This window comes from Oxyura jamaicensis, chromosome 3, assembly GCF_011077185.1.
Source record: "Oxyura jamaicensis isolate SHBP4307 breed ruddy duck chromosome 3, BPBGC_Ojam_1.0, whole genome shotgun sequence".
NCBI lineage: Eukaryota > Metazoa > Chordata > Aves > Anseriformes > Anatidae > Oxyura > Oxyura jamaicensis.
Genome location: NC_048895.1, coordinates 27513840 through 27520373, shown reverse-complemented (window position 1 = coordinate 27520373; position 6534 = coordinate 27513840).

Here is a 6534-nt window from a genome sequence, read left to right as displayed (position 1 = left end):
CCCAAGATAGCACTGTGTTTCTAAAATTAAACCCAGCTGGCTGGAGCAGGCGAGCGAGCACTCCTGTGCTTCACCAGCAGCGGGAGCAGGGCTCCCCACGTCCCGGCCTCCCCCCCCTCACTGAGCTCGACAAGATCTCCCCATGCCCTCAGCCAAGAGTGAGGCATCTCCCAGGGGATCCAGGCTTGGATCAAGCACCTCACACAAGAGCAAGGGTGTCACCACGTCCTGCGGTGTGGGATAAGGTCTTAGTCGCAGCAGTTCACTCCCTTCACCTCTCGCTCTGCCACAGGACAGCGGACATCCCGCCAGACATCTGACACAAGTCCGAGCATGGCCAGGAGAAGTCCTTTAATGATTTGTGGGAACAGGCCACATTCCTGATCCCCAAATCCTACCCCATCTAGCCAGGATCTTCCTCCAGTTCATGGGTCGCTGGTAGCTCCCTCTTTACAGCAAAGCTCCTCCATCCCTCACTGCTGTAACCTAAGTTAAGAAACCTGTTTTAAGCGTAACCATTTATAGAAGGGAAGAGCGCAGAGCCCAAGTGTTCCTCCACCCTGGCCTGGCACCAGCAAGAATTTCCCCTGCAGACACACTTTTGGCACCTGTTCCCCTGCAGACACACGTCCACAGAGGCTGTGCACACATCAGCGAGGAGCTCAACTGGGAAACGAGTACTTGGGCCTGTCAGAGCAGCTGGTGCTGGAGCTTCTGTTCAGGGGTTTTACTGTGGCCTACATTTAGCCTCACCCCTCAGACAAGATGTCTCCACACATACACGTGGCTGCAGCTCTCTGAAGGAGCGGCTGGTCTCCAGTTGAGCCCCCGCACCCATCAGGGCTGGGAGCAGCTCAGAGGCATTTGGGAAGCAAAGCTGCTGGGATGGCAGGGGCAGCTCTGTGAGGTTCGGCCCCAAACCTCACCGCTCTGTGCCAGGGGGCCCACCCAGAGCAAGGGCAGAGAAGCCTAATTCAGGCCCAGAACCAGCAATGGGAGAGACAGGGATGGCTGGTGGAAGCCAAAGAGCAAGGGAGGGGAATGGTGGAAGTGCTGGCAATGCTGGGGTGCCCATGGAGCCACTGACCTCCACGTGCACAGAGTTCCCTCATGGCCCAAGCACCATGTCCTGTCCTGGGCACAGGCAGGGAGCAGGGAAATGGTCCCTGGCATCCCACATAGCTTGCTGGGACCAAGGCAGGAAGAAGAGGACTGTCCTACTGCTACAGGCCTGGACTGCAACCCAGGAGGACCTGACCACAGGGCTTTGGGCCAGACCAACACATTGTGCTTGCTAAGTCACTCAAATTATTGTTTGCAGATGGGGACACTAATCCAACCTTCCCATTGCTCCATGCACTTGGCAGTGAGCACCCATGATCAGATCTGCAGACCTTCCTCATATCTGACATATCTGGAGAAGTTAATACTTGCTATCAAGTTAACATGGTTGCTTTTAGCAGATGTGGCTTCTGCTCCTCAGTTTCTTCCAATTGTTTAGTGAAGATTTCAGCTCTTTGCCTCCCAAGGAGAAAAATCCACCTGCACTGGCAACAACCCAGGTCCCATTTCAGTGGCTGCAAAAGGCACAGGCATTTAGCACTGGTAAAGCTCCTTGCAGAGCTAATGGGAAGTACTGGAAGGAGTAAGAAAGAAGACAACCGGCCACCACTCCTGCAAGAGGTTATCAGGAAAGCCTACTCCTCATCAGAGCTCAGCTATTTGTATGATTATGTCCACTCGCCCATAATTATACTGGTTCTGCTCTGTGCAGCAGTGTCATCACTACTGATCCCTGTCCAAACTCCTTCTGTCTTCTTGTCTTGATTAGGATGCCAGCCTGGGTTAAAAATTAAAGACTAAGATTGTTTCAATATCTGATTTAGCCCCTTTCTCCTCCCATCCCATTTTGGGTTTGGGATGTGCCAATCAGCATCCCCTGGGAGAGGGTTAATCAGGAACAGATCAGCAACTGGCAGCCGCCTCACAAGGACAAGTCCCAAAGCTGAGATCAAGCTTACGTCTCCCCCTTTGACCCTGGTGCAAGTCCAAGACATGCCTGCTGATGCAGCCCAGCACTGACACCCCAGGAGCTGGCACAAGATCCCCAAGGCCACAGCCAGCTTGGTCCCGACATCATATTGCCTCAGCTCTGGTGCTGCTTCTGTGGTGAAAGGCCACGTGTCCCCACTGGCCCCAGAGGCAGCTTCAGCTCTCCAGCTGCAGAAGTAGCTTCCTCTCCGCTAAAGGACAAGCTTTCATTCCAGAGACCAGAAGAAGGGAAGACAATTTGTTATCATTATTTTAAGAGAGCCAAATTTCATGTGCAAGAAGGTTCATACCAGGGATTATCTTCTGCAAGGGGCTCTAACCAGAGCCCAACCTCCAGCAGTTACTACTGTCACAGAGCAAGGGCAGCAAATCCTCCTGAGGCAAGTAGCAAAGGGCCATAGTGACAAAGAAGACAAAAGGGAGGTGAAGAAGGCTCCAATGTCAAGGAGCACCAGGAGCAGAGAGGTTGCTTACGGCAGAACAAGGCATGGCACTGAACAGTTGTTATCCTGTTTGGGAGCCCAGCAGAAAGGAAAACCCTGCCAAAAAGAACTACCTTTGGGTGTTAATCAACATAAGAGCAGATCCAGACTTGCCTGGGAAAACAAATAGAGTCCATGTTAACCTGAGGAAACTCTTGTCCAGTTAAAATCCTGAGGTACCATGGTAACCCCTCATAACTGCTTCCACTGTATCACCATGATGGCAGACAACTGGCAAAGGCCTTGCTATATAACACAGTAGACCTGACACTATAGATACCACTGACAGACATTTCAGCCTGACAAATGCCTTCTTCCACATCTTGCACAGTTCAATAAGTTATGATGTCCTCTTCCTACTTTTTCCTCCTCCATTTTCTGGTTGTTATTTTTCTAGCTAATGTAACTACAGACACATTCTGCTTTTATGAGCACTGCAAGGACTTGCCTCAACACTACAGTACGCCACATCTAAAATAAAGTGGGCAAAAAGCATTCCCTGGGATCCCACATTAACTTAAGCCCAGCATTTGAGCTGTGACCCCAAGGGTTTGATGCTGCTGTGGTAGAAAAATGCAGCAACTCTCCCCAGAGGAAAGCCCCCAGGACACCACAAACCCTCTTTGTGCCTGTGGTTACCATAACCTAAGGCAGTGGCTGGTGTGAAGGGGAAGAAAGTCAGGACCAGCATGAAACCTACCAATCCTTTCAGCAGACACAGTGAGGAGACAGGGAAGATTTCTCTCACCCCCATCTCCACCACCAAGCAAGTACCCGAGCCATCTCTGAAGACAAGAGCACAGGTACCAGAGGCAACACACCACAGTGCTGTCAGGAGCATGATCTGTCAGCGACTTCTGCCTCCACTTCACAGGCAGATGTGCGGGCCCAGGTGGCACAGTCACCCTGACATGCTCTGCCCTGAGTAACCCCAGCTTTATAGCCCAGAGGCAGGCCTTCGGCCCAGGTGCCATGGGTACCCCAGTGAAAGCGGGCCTGCAGGTACAGCCCAACAGCTGCAGGACCTCTGCTTGGATTTGCATTAACAGCCTTCAGGGCCTGCCTCGGTACCTCCAACTCACACAAAAGTTCTACAAAACCAAGTGAGAAGAAAGACTGGCCTGGAAGGACAATGGAAACAGCACATTTAAGTGCTCATTTTAAGTTCTACCATTAAAACCACACACACACAAAGAGGGGAGTCTACAGCCACTAGTATAGATACTAGTAGCTACCCATCACAGTATCTCAAGGAATAGGCACTCCATGTGGGCCTTACAAGCAATGGCATGCACCAGATTTGTATCTGGGTAAATACCTTTTAAGCCCCAGCCTTGCAGAGACATATTGCTGCCCTGGCCCAAAGCACTGAGGGTGGGCATGGAGCTGCGCCCTTGGGCAGGCTGGGGGCACCTGGCACCCCTGCCCTCGCCCCAAGTGACCACAGGCAGTGGGAAACCCCTGGGAGAGGCAGTAAGCGAGCTCACCACTTACTGTGGTGAGTAAGCTCACCACATTCATGTGATTTTTCATGCTTTGATCATGGCTGGACAGGGTTGGGCTTTGGGCTTTTTTTTCTTCCCCCTTTTGAACCAGTATGCTCCTCCTCATTAATTAAGCATAGGAAGAAAGAGGGGAGAGGACAAATATTTGTCCTTAAAAAAGCAAAAGTTAGCCCTTTGAAAGAATCCTAGTTGTGTTTGCTTTCAAGGAGGATTATTTCTTTCAAAGAGGCACCAGAAATAAGGTTGGTATTTCTGTTACTAGGTCATTTTGAGGCCTGGATTCTGCTTTGATACAAGATTGTATCTTGATTTACTAAAGTAAAGACAAATTAAAACAACACTTTCTGAAGAAGACAGAAAACACCAGAAAGTGGCCCTGGGGTGGGAGACGTGTTTTAGCACAAATCTCCTTGTTCAAGGTTGGCCTTGAAACATGGACAAGCCATGTGGCACAGCTCTGTGCTCTGTGGGGCTAGGCTGCCAGGCACTTTTCTGGCACCAGAGCTGATACCAACACATGTCAGCAGCACAGTAAGATCCATCTGCAGCTTCACCAGAACACAAGCATGAAAGACCAGGGCTTTTCTAGGGGTCTTGCTACACAAATAGTCCTCCAAAACCAGGTTCAGGTACTTCCCCTTCTACTTAAGAAGCTAAAATCCTTACACAGGCAGAACACACATATATATGTGCACGTGTGTATATTAAAGCACCAGAAACATACAGACTAAAAGAAACAGATTAAAACCAGGTATGCCAAACTGATATCCTACCCTTGTTTATTCCTCCTCTGCTTCATTCCCTTATCAAAGCACATGTGAGCAAGGCATTTTGCCTTCTTAATGCATCCTTTCATTACTATCTCATATGAAAATTCAGTCTGACAGGCTGGTGGTCATACAGAAGAGCAGACTTGGGGGCCCCCGCCCCCCCCAACAAACAAAAAAAATATCAAGAAGCACAGAAAAAAGTCAGAAGAAGACAGGGAAAAAGAAAGACAGACAAAAGGACCGTCCCTCCTGGTGAGAGTCTGACCAAAGTAGAGATAAACAGCAGCTATGTCTCAGAGGCAACAGAAAGAAGCCCATTAGCTACATAAACATGAAATAAACAAACAAAAGCTAGTACAACAACCTTGAAAACCTTCTGGGCTCTAGGAGGAAGGGAAGCAGGGGGCCAAAGTTTTTCATTATTTTGTTTTCAAGCAATAGAAACCAGTTCCCAAAATGCCAAGCAGATTTCTAACAGAAAATTCCCTATCTGCTACAGCAGAGATAACAGTCATCTTTGTTTAAAGAGAAGCCAAAGGTTAAAGAAAGGGGAAACCAATGAATAATAGATCCTCAGACTTTTCCCACCAAGGGAGAAGAGCTCCCCTTATACTCCTTACTGCCACTCACTCACGGCAGCTAAACCCTGATGCTAGCTTTGCTCAGAAAAAAAGTCAGGAGGCACTTACCTTGCTTCTGTGCAGCGATGACAAGGACAGGAAAAGCCAAATGAGGTTTACAAGACTGACAAGGTTTCTGTGGGAGAGTCATCCTGTAGAGCAGAACAGCAGACCCTTGCTGCAGGCTCCAAAACCAGTCAAAATATTAAAGAAAGAAAAATCTTTTTCCTATAATTCCAGTAGGACACGTCTCTGCTTGCTCAAAGCAGAATGCAAATGCTGCTGGGCTTGACCTCCAAGAAGAGGAAAAGCAATGATCTGGCCTCCTTTACCACAACTCAGCTTCTAGACAAGGAAAGGAGACAGGCAAATCTCTGCAGGCAAATCCTCTCTCTGCCACTCACATCCTGCATGGATTTCAGAAACATCTCTTTGCCTCTACCTTTGCATCTGTAAAACAAGAACCTTGTAGCAAAGACTCAAAGCAAAGCCTTACTCAAATAGAGAGTCCTTTCAACAAATACAAAACAAGAGCCTTCCCACACAGCACTCAGAGTCCCCACCTGCTGCCCATTGGCCCTCAGCTTGTGCAAGCAATTATTCCAATTGCTTTTGCTCATTGCCATGGCCCTTCCCATCTGAGAGCCAGAACTAAGAGCAGGGGCTTTATTTGAGGTCCCTGGAAGCCACGCACTGCAGGAGTATGCTGCTCAGCCAGAGAGGCCCCCCATCAAAACTAGGCACCAGCCTCACCGGAGCTCACAGTTAAAACATTAGCCTTGGTGGACGCAAGTGCACACAAAATAGCCCTAGCTCTTATGTGCCTCCTGCTTGCCCTGCTGTTCTGCAACTAACTCCTCTCCCCCCTCACCTCCCACATCTCTGACAGCTTTAGGTCTGATGTTGGCTCTCCTGGCTTCTTTTCTTATTTAACTCTTACCTTTGAAGCTGTCCTCTCCTCCTCTCAGTCACACTCTTGCAGTGAGCTTATGGACAGCCCTGCAGCCTTGCCTGCTGGTGTACTAGCGTGTCCACCTGTGGATTATGAGCTGTTAGATAGCAGCCTTTTTGTGTGTGTGTGTGTGTGTGTGTGTGTGTGAATCCC